Below are 19,914 nucleotides of genomic sequence, written 5' to 3' on the forward strand. Positions count from 1 at the left end.
TATGGAATGCTCATCCATTGATGTGTTACCCCATGCACATTACCCCATAGCTTTTCCAGCTGGTAAAAGGATAGAATGTACCGGACATATCCTGATGCCTTTTCAGATACCCTTGGCCTTGACTGCTACAGCCAAGCACTTCCACACAGTTCTAATTCCCTGACCTTTTTCTTTGGTTGCTATTGTATAGCCAGGCTGGCCAACCAGTAAATATATTCTCTAGCTCCTTATACTACTTCTAGACTTGGGTGAAATACTGTACAATTAATTGGGTGTGAAATCTGGCTTCTGAAGGGCCACCAAAGAGACTCAGAGGCACAGTGATAACCGCCCTGCCGGGGAACCACAGAGCAACAGGAAGTGGAAAGTTTCCGAGGACACGTTCCCTCGGCTGCTCCATTTTTGCATTTCTCCAAGACAGTTTTCTCCATACAGCCCGTCCAAAGAGTGCCGCGGGGTCAAGTGCTCACACCTGCCAAGCAAACTACCTTTTCCCTTTGAGACTCAGTTAAAGCAGAGGCCAGAGTAGAAACCCGTCACTTTGCATTGCCTCCCAGCTTTCCTGGGCTCACTCCTCTTTCTTCTCACTCCTCCTGCTGTGGGTTAACACTCCTCAGATGAGCACTTGATCCTTACTTCAGGCTCTGATTTTAGGGCAGAAGTTCTCAAAGTTTGTATATCACTTAGGGGTCCCATCAAAGTGAAGATTCTGATTCGAGGGTCTGGGGTGCGGCCTGACATTCCACGTTTCCAACATGAGCCCAGTGATGCTGCCGGTTGAGGACCACACTTGGAGAAGCAAGTTCTGTGGGTTAAGACATAGCCTTAACCAAAAAAACTTGAAAGAAATTCTAAGTGAGTTAATCATCTCAATGTGAAAAACAAACTTAAAATGTTTAGAGGAAAATATAGGCAAATGACCGGCATAGGGGAAGTTTATAGAGCCAGAATTGTTCATAACAGGCACCCAAGCTGGTTCTTGTTACCAGTGGAAAGAGTGTTTAATTATTTACTTAAGATGTTTATTTATTTTTAGAGAGGAGAAGGGAGGAAGAAAGAGAGGGAGAGAAACATCAATGTATGGTTGCCTCTCACACGACCCCAACCGGGGACCTGGCCCACAACCCAGGCATGTGCCCTGACTGGGAATTGAACCAGCGACTCTTTGGTTCTCAGGCCAGTGCTCAATCCCCTGAGCCACACTAAACAAGGCGGGAGCTTTTATTAAAGGAGTGCTGACCACTCTTGGAAATGGTAAGAGGACCAGAGAACCAGCCTTGAGGTGAACACGCAGAATCATGGACTGATGAGGAACTGCTGCTACCTCATTTGTTTATTTTTTATTGATTTGACGGGTGGAGAAGAGAGAGATAGAGAAGGAAACATCAGTTTGCTGTTTGGTTCAAGCGTTCATTGGTTCATTCCTGTACGTGCCCTGACCGGAATTGAACCCACAACCCATGCATATTGGGACGATGCTCTAACCAGCTGAGCTACCTGGTCAGGGTGCTGCTTCCACTTTTAACAGTGCATCACATGCTTGCATTGCCACCTTGACTTTACTGGAGTGGCACTTGCTGTCTGTCACCCCTAGTGCCCTTTCTGTTCAGACTGAACCCAACAGTCCCAGTGAATCTTCAAATCCAGACTATGTAGCCATCCCCCAGCCCCCCACCCCCACCAGCAAAATGGGTATTTAGCGCAGGGCCTCATTCCTCCCCGTGTTCTGTTGCGATGATATCAATACCTCACGTTGATCGAACTCGGCAATGTGACTGGGGGAGCCCAAGTTGCTTGGTTGTGCCCTACCTGTGAAGAAAGTTAAAGAGAGAAGTTTCTAGATTTTATCTTTTTTTTTTAAAGATTTTATTTATTTATCTTTAGAGGGGAAGGGACAGAGAGAGGGAGAGAAACATCAATGTACGGTTGCCTTTCATGCATCCCCTGCTGGGAACTGGCCTGCAGGGAACCAGCCTGCAACCCAGGCATGTGCCCTGACTGGGAATCGAACCACAACTGTCTGGTTCACAGGCCCGCGCTAGATTTTATCTTAAGTTCATCTTAGGAAAAAGAGTCACCTCATAGAAAATTCCACAGGTCTAACAAGAGTGTTGAAAAGAAGCTACACAATTCCTAAACCATTTTAGATGTCTGGTGGGATTAAGCAAATGAGTAAACATTTTGATATTGTTGGAAGACAGTGTTCTCACTATGGAAGAAGGAACATAAAAATATGGAATGGGGGGAGCAAAAAAAAACCCTGTAGGATGAATTGAAATCATAGGTATTGATGTGAACTCATTATTTCTTAAAGTGAGTATATGCATGTAAAAATGTATATACACAGGATCTGGCAGAAGTAAGGCTTGAGTGTGGTTGGTAGAATACATGAATGTCTTGCACGAGATGGACAGCAATTTGAACATTTCACCTAGAATGGCATACGGCGTGCTTCGGTGTGATACTGTTGTGTTACAGAATTACATGCTTATGATTTTGTAATAAAAAGGGGGCGTTATTTGTGCTGGACCCTGTGTGTGCATGTGTATTTGTATGTACATTTACTAGCACCATCTGCTGAAAGGGTCAGTAAGCAAAGATGCCTGTGAAGCAATGAGCATACCGAGAACTCATCTCTTGGTATCTAAATACCACCCCCCACTAAGAGGAGCCAAGGCTCCTTGGTGAAATGACCAGTTCCATGACTGGTGCAGGGTAAATACAAGATGAGCCCAGAATATCTTACTATGCCAGAAAGTAATTGCTTTTAAAAAAATGATGAAGGCATTTGAAAAAGACATAAAGACAAAGAGTCCATTTGAAGAGGCCCACACTGGTGAAATATTGGACAATTGGAACACAAAATAAAATTAAGTACAGAACGAAGTATTAATATTGGAAGTATTAACATTGAAAAAATAGGAATCCATGAGTCCATGTTGATTACAAATAGATAAGTAAATGGGGAAGAAAGGAAAACTCTTGCTTATGGTAGAATATGCATAGAATTTGAATGTTCAAAGAGTGCTAGAGTTAGAAAATTATTCTGCAGCTGTAATAGTAAGATTATTTCAGTCAAGAGTCATCAATGGATGCCAAATCTAGGGGGCGCTTTTTGATGAGGAGCAAGATATCTTCATGGTCTTAAAGTGTCTTCTTCCAAATTTCTTATCCGTTTCAAGGGGAAAAAAATAGCAACTGCTCAGTGGAGTGATTACACAACACCTTGTCCTGGTAGTCAGAATTAGCATCACCGACAAGGGGCAGATGGACCCCCTGTGTCTCCACATGGGGTGTCCCGAGGACACAGCCTCCCCTCTGCCACACTCTGCCTGGGAGCCCATGACAGGAGTCTCATCTCAAAGCGGCATCAGATGGATCCAAAATGAAAGAGAGTTCTGCTCTAAAAACTACCAGCGTAATAAGTGCCAATCCTGGGGAAATGTTTCAGATTAAAGACTAAAGAGACATGACAACTAAGTGTGATGCTTGGTCATAAACTGGATCTTGACCTGCAGGATAAAAAATGGCAAAATGTTACAGCAGATGAATCTGGGCCAAGTGTACATGGTCATTCTTTTCAATATTCTTATTCTTGCCACTTTTCCCTGAGTTTCAAATGATTTCCAAGTAAAAAGTTAGAGGAAAAGGTGGGGGGACTGAAGAACCCCTGAAAACATGATAAACATCTACTGTAATAACTTTGTGAGGTAGGTATTACTATTTCCATTTTCCAAAGGAAGAAAAGTTTTAAAAGGTTAGGTAACTTGCATAAAGTGATACCATTAGTAAGTGTCAGAACTGAGAATTAAACCTAGATTCTCGTAATACAACTCTCTTTCCTTTCCTTTTCTTCCCCTTCTTTTCTCTTTTTTCTGTAATAGCTGAAAGAACATGGGTTAGAATGGTAATCACAGACAATTCCCAGACATCCTATCATGAAGTTTCACTGTCTGGATAATTAAAACTTTTACCTCCTGGGAAGTCTCCTGAAGTTTGGGTTCATTTGTTCTTCTAGCCTGTTCCTTGCAGAGGAGACACCAGGGAAGGGGGAGCACGGAGGAGATTTAGGAACGAAAGGCCCAAGACCAGGAAAGCCACCAGGGCCTGAATGACCCACTGGCAGCAGCGGGGCCCTGGACAGTGTCGTTCCCGCCAGCGTTAGGGTGCTAAGGTGCTTTGAGGACATGTGGCTAGAGGGAGCAGAAATGTAAGACTTTCTTGGATTACAGCTACTTTCTGCCCGGAGAAGAGGAGGATCACCTGCTGTAAAATCAGGTCTTCCCTGCAGCGGCCGCCTTCAGGGAAAAACGTGTGGTCTCCCGCTAGACGGTGCAGCTGGGGCCTCTGTGCCTGCCCCTTCCTCGGAAATCAACCGCTTTCGACAGTTTGAGCTGCTGTAACAAAAATGCCATTGACTGTGTGGCTTATAAACAACATTTACTTCTCAGAGTTCCAGAGTCTGGGACATCCAAGTTCAAGGCACTGGCAGATTCACTGTCTAATGACGATGGCGCTCTGGGTTCACAGACGGCTGTCTTTTCACTGTGTCTTCACCTGGTGGGCGTTGTACATAAGGGCACTGGTCCCATTCAGGACGGCTCCACCCTCACGACCTATAACCACCTCCCAAAGGCCCCACCTCCTAACATCATCACACTGGGGGGCAGGATTAAACGTATGAAATTTAGAGGGACATAAACATTCAGTGTCTAGCAATAAGCAGCCATCTTTTTTTTCTAAGTGTATTGATTGTAGAGAGAGAGAGAGGAAAAGAGAGAAACCCCAATTTGTCATTTCGCCCATCCATGCACCCACTGGTTAATTCCTTCATGTTCCCTGACCAGGGACTGAACACTCAACCGGGGCCCTTCAGGACGATGCTCCAACCAACCAACTGAGCTACTCGGGCAGGGCCAGCAGCGACCACCTTGAGAATATTTAGATTTGGCCTCTGTGGGGTTTACTAAGATTCACAGAGAAGATCAATTACTCAGATGCCTTGAAACCACTGGGTTATGTCAAGAAGCTCCCCTTTGGGGTCTCTGACTGTTGAAGCAGTCAAAATGAAGCCAGCTTAACCAGATAACATCTGTGTGCAGAGAGAAAATGGGAGCACAGTGACCCAGGCCTGCCCACCCTGATGAGTGAGACCTGAAGCAGTTGCTGTGGAGGGATGTGACTGGGATCCAACTGCAGCGACCCTGGGGAGTTCCTGAAGGTGAGGAGCCCTTGCGATAGCAAGGGTGCTCCCCCTGCTCATCTTCACGCTGCCTGTCACATCCTGGGTGAGGCAGGAGCCACCTCTGGGTGCGTGATGAATGCCACAGGATGTGCGCGATGAGTATGCACAGAAATTGGAGTTGGGAATCTTCCCTGAGCGGATGCATGTTTGCTCCATCATGTCTGGCCGCTGGCCAGAGTTTTGGGGTTCAGATCTCTTTCCCATCCCCTGAAAAACTATGTCCAAATCAAGTTCCTCTTACATCAGCCAGGCCCAAGCAAGAAACAGGTAGAACTCTCAAAAGGTTTAGGTGAGATATATTTTTGAAGGGCCTGTGGACAGAGGCAAAAGGCAAGATGAAGGGAACTATCAAGAACAGGAAGCAACCCAGGACCAGGAACCAGAAGCTGGACCTGCTCTAGGCCCGAAACAGCTGGGTGAGGGCAGGAGAAGGGAGTCCAGTCCACCGAGGGTCGAGTCCAGGCCAGGGAGCAGAGCAGAAAGTGGAATGGGGGCAAACAGACCTGACGATGCTTCTCAACCCCCAAGGCCTGGGCACGGGTCCCAGTGTCCTCCGGAGGAATTTCACACATGCGGAGGTGAACAGGAAAGACCACTAAGATGTAACGGGACCTAGAACAGGAGGGAGAGCAGGGCACCTGTGTATCCCGACCCTGAGCATCACAGGCTGACCGTCCTCCTGGGGAAGCTGGACATCGTGGGAGCCCAGCGTCCTGTGAGGGGCCCAGGGGTCCCTTGCTGACAGTTTGCCTTGAGGCTCCCTGAGTGTCCAGTTTGAGGAAAGGGGTCAGCAACAGAAATGTGCGAACATGTCTTCCTTTCCTAGCTGTGACACCTCAGCCCCCATGAAGGAAGGCGGCTGATATTTAGGGAGCAGGGTGGTCACCCATGGCAAATGTGTGTTTTGGCAGAAGAAGCATTACACAAAACTAAAGAGGAAGCCCACGCCCTCAATACTGTCCTCACTTGTTATTGCTGACGTTTACACTTGACCCTTGAATCACACGGGTTTAAAGCACACGAGTCCACTTCTATACGGATTTCTCCCATAAATGCTATAAATGCAGTCTCTGCCTTATGATTTCCTTAATAACATGTTTTTCTCTAGCTTACTGTATCGTAACAATACAGTATATCATACATAGAACATACGAAATACGTTAGTTAATTCAGGCTATTGGCAAGGCTTCCGGTCAACGGTAGGCGATTAGCAATCAAGTTTGGGGGAAGTCAGAAGTTACACATGGATTTTTGGCTGCGCAGAGGCTCCGGGCCCGTCACCCCTAGTAATTTGTCACGAGGACACTGTTTGGAGGGCTTTCCCTCCACTGACCCATGGGGCCCCTAGGAAATGGGCTGTGATGGACTGAATTGTGCCCCCCAAAACAATTGTTCTGTCAAAGTCCTAACTCCTAAGTGGCTGTTTTTAGAGACAGGGCCTCTAAGGAAATAATTAGGGTTAAATGAGGTCAGACCCTTACCTGGCAGGAAGTAGTGTCTGTATAAGAAGAGACACCAAAGAGTTTATCTCCGCCCCTCACGGCCACCCCCTCCCGACCAGGGATATGGCAAGAAGGCGACCATCTACAAGCCACGAAGGGAACCAAACAAGAAACTAAACTTGCCGGTACCTTGATCGTGGACGTCCAGCCCCCAGAACCGTGAGAAAAGAAATGCCGGTTGTTTCGTTCACCGGGCCGTGCTGTCTTGCCGTGGCAGCCCACGCAGGCTGAGGCGGGCGCTGCCAATATTCTGTTTTACAGATGAGGAAATTGCTGCTTTGGGAAGCCGAGTGGTTTTCCTAAGGTCAGTCCATTTGCCTTTGAACTCTTCACCTCTCAGGGCCCTGCCTTTCTTGTAGACAGGCGGGGGTGGATCAGGGGCCATAAACTCGGGCCGATGACAGAAATGGGCGATGTGGGCCTAGTGGCGACTGCGGCAAACCGGACAAGGCAGGCCCCTCAGAGAGGGCGGCCCTGGTCAGCTTCACCAACCGCTGGTCAAGCAGTCAGTGTTCTCAGACCTGCTCTTGTTCAAGAAAAACTGGGAAGCCTGGATCTCTGGGGGAGAAACACTGGTTTTTCAAGCACTGGTGGCAAATTCCATCGCGAAACAGGCCAGTTAAGGCCCATCCAGGGGCCGCGTTTGACCTTCAGTGTCTGGTTTGCCGCCTCCGGACCAGACGGTTTCCTACAGGCCTTTCTCCTCCCGCCTCCCCTCCGCGAAGATTCCCTGCTTTGCTGGTATCCCCGTGTGCGGACTCTAAGCCTGTGGCTTCAGGAGAATGAGGTCCACCGTGACCCAGGCTGTTTATGACATAGTCAGTGCAAAGAGCCAGATAGACTCGGCGGAGGCAGGTAGCCCAGTCCATTTCCTCTCCTGCAGGTGGGTCTGGCAATACCCACCTCCCAGGAGCGGAGGAAGGATTAGATCAGGTTATTCCTGGGGGCTTCCCCGGAAATAATGGACAAGCTGTGTGCAGAGCCCCGAGCGCTCTGAGCCACCCCGCTCCATAAACACCAGGTGTCCCCATATTAGGTATTCTGGTTCCTTCCGCGGAGGAGACGGTGGCTGTAACACAGGGAAAAAGAACTGTTGAGCAAAGTTCTAAAGGGCAGCAGAGGGTGCCGTGGAGAGCCCCGGGGCTGAGCAGGGGGTGGAGAAAGTGCCTCGGGTGAGGGCAGCCGTGATTTTGCCCCCCGGAAGACAGGAATAAAACAGCCTCTTCTGCTCATGAGGGTCTGGAAGGCAGGATTAGTGAGAGACTTTGTAATAATGCACCGAAAGTCCTCCTTGATGCCTAAAAGCTGCCTCTAAAAATTCCAGCGGGTCCGTTTTCAGCTGGGGCTACAGCGGGTGGAAGCTCTCAAAGTGCCCAAAATACTCCCGGGCTCCAGGGAGGGAGGGATTTATTGACTCTGTGGCTGATGAAGGACCGACTGTCTGCTCAGGATCACCTTTCACTAAAGCCTTTATCAGTGCGTTTTCTTGGCTGCTAGATTGTTTTCTTTTCTTTTCTTTTTAAATAAATGAGAGCAGATTATGCGTGTTCCAAGGCAGTGACTCAAGTTAGCTGTTTGCCAGCTGTGTCTGGCCCTCCGGGGCCTGACTCTCTTCTGTGGAGCTGGGAGGGGTCACTGATTGAGGAGAAAGGGGAGAGGAGGCAAAACTCACTTCCTTCCAGGTCCTGCTGACCCATCCGGGAGGGATGACCTGGGGAGGAGTCTGGCCAGGGGAAGAGTAAGTGGTTTAAAGGCTGCTGAGGTGGAGGAAGGCGGGCCAGAAATTTTGGAGGCAGGCAGAGAGAGAGGAGAGAGGGGATAGGGGGCGGGGAGGGTGCCGAAAACTTCCTCAAGAGGCTGAAGAGACTGATGCGCTGACCGCCCAGATCAGACAAAGGCTGAAAAGGGTGTGACCTTGGGAAGAACCTTCTGCCACCAAAGCCAGGAAATACCAAATTGCATTTTCAGAAGATGGGCAGGCGATGCCTTTGGAGGAGGGAGGGACATTCAGTAATGGATCGGGGACTCTGCCCACTGGAACTGGCTGGATCTTCGACCCCACCCCCCAGGCTCGGTCTGGAAAATGAGGGGTTGGGTTAGACCTTGGTTCTAAATGTTGGCCACACATTGGCATCACCTCGGGAGCTACTCAGCACCCTGACACCCAAGTGACAGCTCAGACCAATGAAATCAGTCTTTAGCCGTCAGTATCCTACAAACCAGGATACTGTTCACAGCCAAGGTTGAGACCCTCAGGCCTGGATGGTCTCTAAAGGTCCCAGTCAGCCCTGCCATTCATTAAGGCTTTAAGGAAGGAGAGAGGGGGTGATTGGCAGGCTGCCCTCAGCGGAAGCCAGGCATGGACCACATGGTCAGTTGGGAGTTCCACTGCCCTAAGATTCAGTGATCTGAGACTCCAAGTGGACAGGCTCTTGCTGCCAGGTTTCAGCCAGCTCCCATTCATTCATTCCACAAGTATTCATTGAGCACCTACTACATGCCTGGCAGTGTTCTAGGTGCTGGGATACAACCATGAATGAGACCGTCTTGTGTTCAACTCCTGGAACAGACCTGAAACCATGAGGCTGAGGAAAAGGATGCAGGAGGGTGCAGAGGGTGCGGGGGTGGGGGGGAGGGAGTTTGGGAATCTTCCCACTGTGCTGACTCGCACAGAGTTCCCTGAACTTACATATGGTTTCATCAAACTCCTGACCTTACAAGGGATCTGTCCTTCCAGCACTAATCACATCTTCCTTTCCTCTGTCCTCCTTCAACTGGGGGCAGGCTCATCATTTCTGCACCGAGCCCGAACTTAGTCTGCACTTCCACACTTTGTCTAGAGGCAGAAAGGTTCTGCTCCCCGATCGCACATCCATACTCCGAAGCACACTCCATGTCTTCCCAGCTCAGCTGATGGTCCTCACAGCCAAGGGCCGGGCTGTGAGTCTCTGGGGAGCAGGTGGTGTGGTTTGTTACGGTGGTCAGCGACACGGGCTGTGAAAGAATTCACATAGAGAAGAAAATGTGGAAAACAATGTTTTTATTTTACTTTACCACGAGGGGGAAAGGGTGAGACAGAGGAGATGTGCACCAGCACTGCGGGCTGGGGGATTGAGTTTCTATTGTATTAAAGTCGGGTTTTAAAAGGGTGCGGGGGGGGGGGGGGGCAGTTTGCTGATGTGTGGCCCTGGGCTGTCGAGGGCTCTGCAACACCAAGGAGTTTTCGGGTGGCTTTGCATAAGCTGCAGTTTGCTCCAATGTCATCTTTTGCCTTTGACTGTGGGGAGCAGCAAGTCATGTTCTGTTCTTGCTTTCCAGTAATTTCCCATCCTGGGGACAAGCTCCAAAGAGTAGATTGGCCGTCGTGTTTAACCAGGTCCTAGGCCTGCTCAGCAGTGGCACCACGATAGCAAGCGGTGCTGCTTTGTCCTTTCATAGCTGAGAGTGTGCCAGCTGCAGACCGGCAGCCTGAACTTGAACCCTGCCTCTGCCTCTTACTGGGGCTACTGCTAGGTGGCCCTGGGCACAGCGAGTGCCCCAGCTGCTGCTCGGACCCGCACCTCACAGGCCGATCGTAGCAGTACTGCCTCTCACACTGTCATGACAGTACGTGAATGAATGAAGGCTGAGCCATGTCTGACACACGATGACGCTCAGCAGGTGGTGACTGTGACAGTCAATGTGCTGTTCTGGTTGAGCTCCTGGAGAGACCAGAGAGTCTAGGTCGCGGTGGCATGGGCTCTGCTGGTGCAGGGAATGGCTGGTGCTGTAATGGGTAGACCCTGTTAGGTAGCCGAGGTGGCTAAGAAAGGACCCAGAGACAAAAGTGTCCAATTAAGGGCTTTTATTTGAGGTGGGAACATGATCTGATCAGGCGGGCTGAGTCTCAGCAGACTGCAGCACCAAGGGAAGGATAGAAGGGTTTTTAGGGTGTGTAGCAGACCCAGGGGGCGGGGGGAGGGTGAGTCACCCTGCTGGTCTGCCCCAGGTGTCCTGGGTATATGTGTTTGCAAGACAATGTCCTCTGATCAGGGATGGCCGACTCACAGACAAAAAGTCCCGGAGATTTGGGGGCCTTGTTTCTGGGAAACGCTGGAGGAAGAGGGGAGGGGCAGCGAGGGTTCACCTGGTTTCCAGCAGGGTGCCAGTGGCTTTGCCTCAGTGGCTTCCGATGATAAGGAATCTCGTAGTCAGGTAATCAGCCAGTGATGCGCAACCTCTTTGTTCCAGCATAGGTGGTGACTTAGGTCCTTCCGGTCCCAGTACATTCTAACGCATCCTGAAGTCTCAGGGGCTTAATTCGATCGGAGTTCGTTCTCTCCTGTGCAGTCTAATGGGCTTAAAAGGGGTGCTCAGCTCCCTGCAGTCATTCAGCCTGCCCAGAGGCTCCACCATCCTCAAGGCAGTCCAAGGCGGCCACGGCCAAGGGGCCCACGAGCGCCAAGAGAGTGGAGGGTCACATAGGAGACTAATGTGGGCCAGGTAGAGATGGCATCACTTCCACCCACATATCGCCGCTGAAACTCTGTCACATGCCCCAGAGAGCTGGGAAAGATGCCAGAAAGAAGTGCAGGAGGGGCGCCCCGGGCTCTTCCTCGCTCTCTCCCCATCCCAGGCGGGCAGCGGCTGGCAGCGATCCCGGGACGAGCACTGGGCACTGCGCATGTGCCAGCCTCACTCCCTACCTCTGCTTCCTCTCTGACCTTCTCCAGTTACTTCCCTCCAATCCCTGATCTCTCCAGCGGCGGGTCCCCTCTATGGAGCCCTTGTGGTTGGAGAAAGGTTAATTGTTTGGCTGTTGAGAGTTGTCCCGGGATTCAGTGAGAAAGGACCTCGTGGGGAGGGGATTGGGGAGAGGAGCCTTCCAGAAGGAGAGAGTGCGGGGCACCTGTCTCCTGTGAGATCAGAGAGTTTGCTCCCACCCCCTTGGCCTTCCAGGAGGGGCTTTGAGCCCCTGATACTGTTCCCTGACCAGCATCAGCCACAAAACCTAGGAACTTGTTAGAAATGCGAATTCTCAGCAACCCCCCCCCCGCCCCCCCCCCCCCCCCCGCCCCGACCTGCTGGATCAGGAAGGTCAGTTCAGCTCTGGGCGGTGTGGTTCAGTTGGTTGGCCGTCGTCCTGCGAATTGAAAGGCCGTGGGTTCAGTCCCGGTCGGGGCGTGTACAAATAGGCAACCGATCGATATTTCAGTCTCACATCGCCCTTTCGTTCTTTCTCCCTCCCATCCCCTCTCTCTAAAATCAATAAGCCTGTCCTCCGATGAGGATAAAAAAAGAAAAGAAAATCAGCTCTGAAAGACTACTAATGGGCTCAAAGTCACACAGCTTTAGTAAGAGGCAGGACAGAGTGTTTGCACGAGTCCTGGGGTGACGGGTGCACACCCAGGTTTGAGGATCCCTCCAGGCTGCGGGAATGAAGCCCCAGCTGGAGGAACACGCTTCACACCGCCACCCAGTGGCCACAGAGCAAACAACAGTTCGGCCTCCAGCTTGGGCGCAGCTGCTAATACATGAGTATTAGGAAGCAAGTTCTGGAAAGTCCTGAGGAATCCACAGGCAGTCTGCCTTTTGAACAGTGTGTAAGACTTAGACCAGAGTCCATCCCAGAGCCAAACTCCAAGTCTCTTTCCAGGAGGGCAAACCCACCTGTTTGCATTTCATGGGGACCAGGCACAGAAGCCTTTAGGATCTGACCTAGGACCCCCTAGGGGTCAGGCTCCAAAATGTTGCGGTGGTCCTCAGAGGGTCCCAGGAGAAGCAGGGCCTCCTCCTCCCCGGGAGAACCCAGGACTCCAGCTGCCATCCTGCCAAGTAGGACCCCAGGCCGCGGGCTCAACCGGCTTGGCCTCCCTGGGCTTCTGTCAAGAGCCTGGGGCCCCGGGCAGGGGAACGCAAGGAGAAAACGGGGTGAGTCTTCCGGGCTCCGCTCTCTTAGCCCGTGTGACCGGGAATTCCAGGGATGGGGAAGATATCTGAGCTCAAGAGGAGACGAAGGCCATTTGCTTTCGGCTTTGTCCCCTGACCTCACACACAGCAGGTCAGGAGGCCCAACCTGCAGGGGGGACTGGCTCTGATTTGCATTTTTATAGAAGCTGCTGAGCACTGTGGGCTTCCCAGGAGATGCACTCAGCTTGCTGAGTCAGCTGTGTGGCCTTGGCCATGACAGCTGGCTTGTCCTGACTGTGACCTGGAAATGCAGATGCCAAGGAGGGAAGGGGAGGAAGGGCACAGGGACCAGCGTGTGGGGGGCACCCTGTGCTGTGTGCGGACTCCCACCTAATTCCCACATGCAGGTGCTAAGACTCAGGCAGGGCGTTATCTTGCTCAGAGCCACAGAGGTGGTACAGAGCAGGTCCGTGTTTACTCTAAGGTCTAACAGCAAAGCCTATGAAGGCTGTGTCTGCCGCTCTCTACTGCCCACTTCCCCACCGCAGAGCCCCTCTGGGCCAGCCCTCAGGCCAGGCAGTTCCCATTCCCAGAAACACATGGGATGCGACAGCAGTGAGCCCCTTGTCTTAGCTGCCCCACCATCTGCTCCCAGGCTCCTCGGTGGTGGTCCCACACGGCTCTGACAAGGGCTCCGGTCAGCTTGGGAATGAGGGACACTGGTCCTTGTCCCTCCATCAGAGGGACAGCCTCCCATCGGAGCAAATTTAACATCCACAGAGTGGTCCCCAGATGCCCCACCCTTCTCCTGGGTCCTCCAGGTGGGCCACAGCCACCTCACAGCGCACGTGACCCAAAACTGAGGTAGCTTTGAATATTTTTCTGCTACAGACTTGAAACTACGTAACCATCACTAAAATAAACATGAGAAAAGCATGAGTTGGTTTATGCTTTGAACTTTATTTAATACACAATTGCCATCAATGAGCCCAACATGTACAAACCTCAAGTTCTCTCTGGGTGTCTGACTGGGTGGTATGTGGGTGTGGTTCCCTGGACTTTTGCTCCCCACCTTGCCGAAAAAATCCAGAAGACCCCCAAATTTGGGAATCACCACTGTGGCTCCTCATTGTAACTAGAAGCCCAGTTTGTCCACCTCTGTCTGCCTGGAATTTCTTCCCCACTGACCCAGATTCCCCCCTGCAAGGCCCAGAGGATGGGAGAGGCACAGTCAGGGGGCCACCCAGACAGGGTGGCTGTGGGAGGCCTTCTCTCGAGGGTCTGTCTGTACAGGGCCTGGTGCCAAGAAGCAGTCCAGCAACTGCATCACGGATGTTGGGAGGCGGAACTGCCAGCAGCAGGTTCGTGCCAGGGCTAAAAGGACCAGCACCTGACCCCTTCAAGGTCGGTAACAGCGCTGACCTTCTTGGAGACACACGTCCCTTGGGGTCACTGACATGGACTGGCACCTGCTTGCTCTCATTGCCTGCCTGAGGCTGGGGCTGCTGCCAGCCACTCCCAGCCACTCCCACTTGGGTTTTCTGACCTTCCTCTCCCCAAAGAGACCACACGGAACAGAAGAGAAGCTGCCCCAGGAAGCTGCCTGAGTGTCGGCCCCCTCCTCGCGCTGCTGCCTTGGGCAGAGCTGGCTCTGAGTTTAGTCTTATGCAAAATGGCTGTAATCAGTGAGACTCCAGAAACTTTTATTGAAGACCCAAAGGAAGAAGGTGTGGATGCTGGGAAATTGTCCACAAGTGGGCACACACCATTTTACTTAGATTACGACTTGCCGGGGTCGACTTGGGAGCCACGGCCAAGCGGAAGCCTTGCAGAGCCTCCTTTGGGTGCTGCCTGGGTTTCAAGCATCAAGACCTGCTTCCCCCTCATGGGTGGGTGCGAGGGTCAAATGGGAGCAAGTAGCTGAAGCCCTTGGGGGACTGTGATGCTGTCAACAGATGGGGCATATTATTACCCCACCTAAAGTAAGGCCCTGGCCCTTTAGTTGGGAGCCTGACCAGCACTGCTTGCTACTGGATCGGTGGTGGTGCCCTCGGACCCCCTGCAGAGGGGCCAACAGTGAGTACTTCCCCAGGGGGTTGGTCATCTGGGACTCCTTCCTGAGCCGGGGACTTGGCCGGATCTCCCGAGCCACCCCACCAAACCCCATGCATCGTTTTTAGGAAGAACCTCCCTACTCATCGCCAGCCCAGGCAGTCCACCAAGTAGGTGCTAAGTGCCTTCCAAAGCAGGCTCCTGCAGGAGCACACAGGATGCCTGTGAAAAATGTCCCGGCCCCTCCTGCATCTAAGGCATCAGTTTCTGGGCTTGGTCTCGAACAACCTGTGGGGATCTTTTTGTCTGTTTGTCTGGTTTGGTTTTTTATTTACAAGCAGCCCTGGTTATTACTGTGCAAACTGAACTTGAGTCTTGGACAGGGTTTATCATGGGATCTGGTCCCTTGCCCAGAGTTTCTGCAAACCATTCAAATTTGGGAGTGCCTTGCCCATCTCTCCAGAGTTTACCTGCCCCCAAAGGGTGATGAAGTGACAGGAACTTACAAAATATACCAGCCATATGTCCTTTTGGAAAAGTCAGCTGAGACAGTGCCGAAGGAAACTTGAGTTTACAAAGAGGACTGGGGGAGCTGGGGTTTAAATGCACTTGGAGCTTTTGCAAGGGCAGAAAGTCCACGCTGTGGGGAAAGACAGAACACCAGAGGTGGCCCCACAGGGGTGTAAGGGACACTGCTGTCAGACCCAGCCCACACGTCAGCTCTGCCCCAGCCACGCAGCCTCCCCTCCCCTATCTTTGCCCCCCTCCCCTCAGTCCATCCTCCCCGATGTGCTCAGCACCCAGCACAGACCTGCCTTAGCCCTGTCTCACCAGGGAGACTCCACATGTCTCACCAGACTGAGCTCTGGCATCAGGTCTTGCTTGGCTCTGCAACCCTAAGCCCTGGCTCACAGTGATGTGAGATGTTTGTTGAATGAATAAACGAGCAACCTGTGGGGTAGGAACCCAGAGGAGATCTTGAATTTTAAGAGATAATTTAAAGGAGAACAAGAAGTGCTGGCCAGTGTGACTCAGTTGGTTGGAAAGTCACCCCATAAACCAAAAGAGATGGGTCCCATCCCAGGTCAGGGCACATGCCAGGGCTGCAGGTTCTGTCTTTGGGTCGGGGCACGTACGGGAGGCAACCACTTGACATCTCTCCCTCTATCTCTCCTCCCCCTTTTTCTCTCTCCAGAAACAATGAAAATGTGTCCTCAGGTGAGGCTTAAAAATAATAATAATAAACAAAAAAGTAGAAAGAAGTTTTTATCACACAACTTATTATCCTGATAAATATTCAGTTAGCTAAAACATCTGTTTAATTTATTCTGTAAAATAAAAGACACATGTTCACCAGTACCTTTATTAATTTGAACATTTTGAGTATGTCCACAATCTCCTGCTATTGGCTTCTAGTGGGTAGAGGCCAGGGGTGCTGCTAAACGTCTTCCGATGCATAAGACAGCCCCACAGCAGAGAATTATCTGGCCAAGATGTCCATAGTAGCAAGAAACTTCACAAACCACTCTTGACACATTCAGTCAGTCACAGCACCTTCTTCATACACTGCACAAATCTTTTTTTGCATTTCAGTTGCATTTTTACCTTTTGTGAAATAGTAAAGCATAAGATGCTGAAAATGTTGCATATTTTCTTCCATCTTCGATATTAAAATGGCCTCACAAAAATTCTCCAATTTTGTTTTATTAAGATTTTATTTATTTTTAGAGAGAGGGGGAGGGAAGAAGTAAGAGAGGAAGAGAAACGTCAGTGTGTGGTTGCCTGTCATGTACCCTCTACTGGGGACCCAGCCTGCAATCCAGGTATGTGCCTTGACTGGGAATTGAACCAGAGACCCTTTGGTTCACAGGCTGGTACTCAATCCCTTGAGCCACACCAGCCAGGGCACCAACTTTGACAAGTTTTTAAAGATATATGCTATATGACAGCTATCACAATACAATCTGACAAAATTCTTTCAAGTAAAGTTAAAGACAACTAAGTACTACTAGAGCCATTCAGCGGGGAAAAAAATAAATGAATTTTTGGCCAACCCACTAATACAAGGAAAACATAAACAGACAGAGGAAGGGTTAGGCCAACCCATGGTGGATCGTTCTAGAAGCGAGTCAGTCAGGGCGGTGGCCTCCCCTGCGGGTCTGACCCAGCGTGGCCATACCGAGGGCTACCAGGCGGTTCCCAGAGCGCAACACGCAGCCTCCTCAGCCTTTCTCCTTCCCCCCTCACTCCTTCAGAAGAGGGAGGCCCTGGCTTCAAGCCCAGGAGTTTTCCTGTTCAAAGTGGTGCCTTTCACGCCCACTTGCTGAGGTGGAATCTCTTCTCTCTGTTGCTGCCTTTTTTCCAAACCAGGGAAAGGTGCTGACTGCTTTCCTGGCTTAGTGACAGTGAAGGGGCTGCGGGGACAGGGTGTTGGTACTGTCTTCAGGGACGAAGCTGCTTTCCTAGAAGCTGGGTTTTCACCCTCCCTTCCTTCAGCAGTCCTGTGCTCCCTCCTCCAATCCGCCCGGTTATCTGAGCCATCAGAGGAAAGGAGAGGGGAGGAAGAGCACCAGCGCGCTCCGGGAATCAGCCTGCCCCTCCCTAGGGCTCCCATGGGTGGCTGAAGTTTGCTTCCACGCAGAAGCAGGTGTCTGGTGGCGTGTGGTCCCGCGCGGGCTGGAGACAGGCCACCCGTGCCACGTGCGTTCAGCCGCCACCCCACTCACGGATGACTCCGCCTGGCTCCAAACTGCCGGCGGTGTCAGAAACCAAATCCGGACCTGGCTCCTCTTCACGGGGGGAAATACAAAGCCTCCCATCTGGATAATGAGAAGAGTTGCCGGGTCCTATTTCCCATGAGGCCGGAGGAGGCGTTTCTGGGACGGGGGTGGGGGTGGAAAAGAGCACCCACGGGGAGAGAGTGCTGAGCCCAGGTACCCACCTGCTCCGGGCCTGCCAGGGGAAGCAAGGCCAGCGGGCAGCTACCGAAGGCTGAGAGTTCTCAAACTGTGGGCCCCAGACCGGCAGCAGCAACGTGACCTGGGACCTTGTTAGGAAAACCTGCAGGATCAGAACCTCTGGCGCCGGGGCACTGGGTTTTGCCAAGCCTGCGGGTGGCTGAGGCTCATCCAAGTCGGAGGACCTCTGGGTGAGGTACGCCCGGGACAGTGCGCCCGGAGCCCCACCCAGCGTGGGAGGCTGGGCCTGGGGTACGTGGCCTTCCAGTTGTACAAATACTGGGTCCTGCACGAATAATGCCTCTCTTTTATTACAAAATCATAAGCATGCAATTCAGTAACATAACGGTATCACACTCAAGCACACCGTATGACATTTTAGGTGAAATGTTCAAATTAAAACGATAAATTATTACACCCATATTATTGCCCTATCGACCACCCTCAGACAGGCGTTACTTCTGCCAGACCCTCTACGTCCTGTTCCAGGTGTGCCAGCAGGTGGAAGAGGTTTGGGAGTCTGCCCGAGAAGCAAAAGACAGCGGGCGCCGCCGAGGAGGGACGTCACCCCTGGCAGCACGCCCCCCTCCCAGGCGCAGGTAACGTGCGGAGCTTGTTTTCACCGGACCCGAGGCGCCCGGCTCCGACACTAAGCGGGTCTCCGGATCCTCTTGCGCAGCTGAGCCTGTCCCGTTTCCGCACAGACTCGACGTTTTGTTCTTTGGTCCGCGGAGCCGGGGGACGGAGAATGCACACGGCCGGGCTCAGGGGTACCTGGGGACCCTGGAGCAGCGCAGCCAGGGCGCAACCCGAGGGCCACAGGAGCGGGTCGTGGCCTGCACGGAGGAGCCGACAGTGAAAACGCATCGCGTTCTTTCTCATTGGACAAAAGTTGTGCGGAGCAGCTAAGCCGAGTGGGCAGGTTCACCGACCATCCCCTTGCTTGCCTTGGAGGTGTCACTGGGAATGGGAAAGGTTGTTGATGGCTAGTGTTTCACCCGCGCTGCGCTCCCCACACAGTGGGGGTGAGAGGGCACGCATTCGTCTAACGTGTGTATGTGTGTGGGGGACAGAGATGCACCCGTTCATTTCAGCCGTATCTCCAAACCAGGAGTCCTTTGCCGCCGCCTCCCCACCCCCCACGCCCGCCCGCACACAGCAAGGCCCTGAAAATTTCAGCATGAAACAGTTTCTGAACCGACCAGTAGAGGGGGCGCTCTCCCCATTTTTGGAGTGGAAATGGCTCTTGTGCAAAGTGTGGGTCCTTGGGGCGGGTTTTCAGGGATAAGGAAAAGTCAGATTTACGCGTAGGCCAAAGATGCACTAGCCCAAAGCAGAGCGGTTTCAGGAACACAAGGAGACTCGCATAGTCTCTCTTACCACTTAGTCTGTCTCACTGGACGACTGAGACTAGTGGAGCTCTACCCCTGGACTAGACCAATTCAAAATGCAAATCGATCTGGGATTATACTTCAGGCCCTCACTCCTCTTGAGGTGGTGGGAGCTGTGAGGTGTTGGCAAACTAGAAGGTGAGGGTGAGTGATGGGGCGGGCAGAGAGATAAGGGGCATAAAACGATGACAGACATTAGGGCTCCCTAAGTGTTAAAATTCTCCTCTGTTCAAAGGAAGAGAAAAGCCCTGCGTGATTCCCATAGTGAGACCTGAGTGTGCCCCGCGTGTCCCTGTGGGTGGGGGATACCCCTCCCCAGGGCTCCTGGTTCATTTGCAGGCCTACAGCCTCTTACCAAGTGCTGTACACTTTGATAGTTTATTTCCTTGTCTTGGAACATCTCGAGATGAGGGATATTGTTTTATATTTCCAGCTCCTGACATGAACCATGAAAAATTTGTAAATGCTCAATAAATGTTGCATAAGTGAATGAAATGATTGCCCATAGGTAATGAACCATTAAATAAATTATACTTTATCAGCCTTATTGGAATATTATGTAATATTTAAAATAATTGTTATTTGAAAGTTTCTGATAGAGTATATCTTGAAACTTCTAATCACAAGGAAAACCCTTGTGACTGCCCAAGGGGATGGATGCGAACTGGTTGTGGCAATCATTTCACAATATAGGCATCTGTGAAATCATTATGTTGACCGTCCTAAATGAATATAACGTTATATCTCAATAAAACTGGAAAAACCAAAAATAATAGATATACAGGCTATGTAATAACATGGGAAAAGCTTATGATGTTATATCGAATATACAAATTACTTCATACCTACGTATGATGACGCATGCATGTGAATGAAAA

Source organism: Artibeus jamaicensis, unplaced genomic scaffold (genome assembly GCF_021234435.1).
Source record: "Artibeus jamaicensis isolate MK-2021 breed Jamaican fruit bat unplaced genomic scaffold, CSHL_Jam_final contig_2170, whole genome shotgun sequence".
In the NCBI taxonomy this organism is placed as follows: domain Eukaryota; kingdom Metazoa; phylum Chordata; class Mammalia; order Chiroptera; family Phyllostomidae; genus Artibeus; species Artibeus jamaicensis.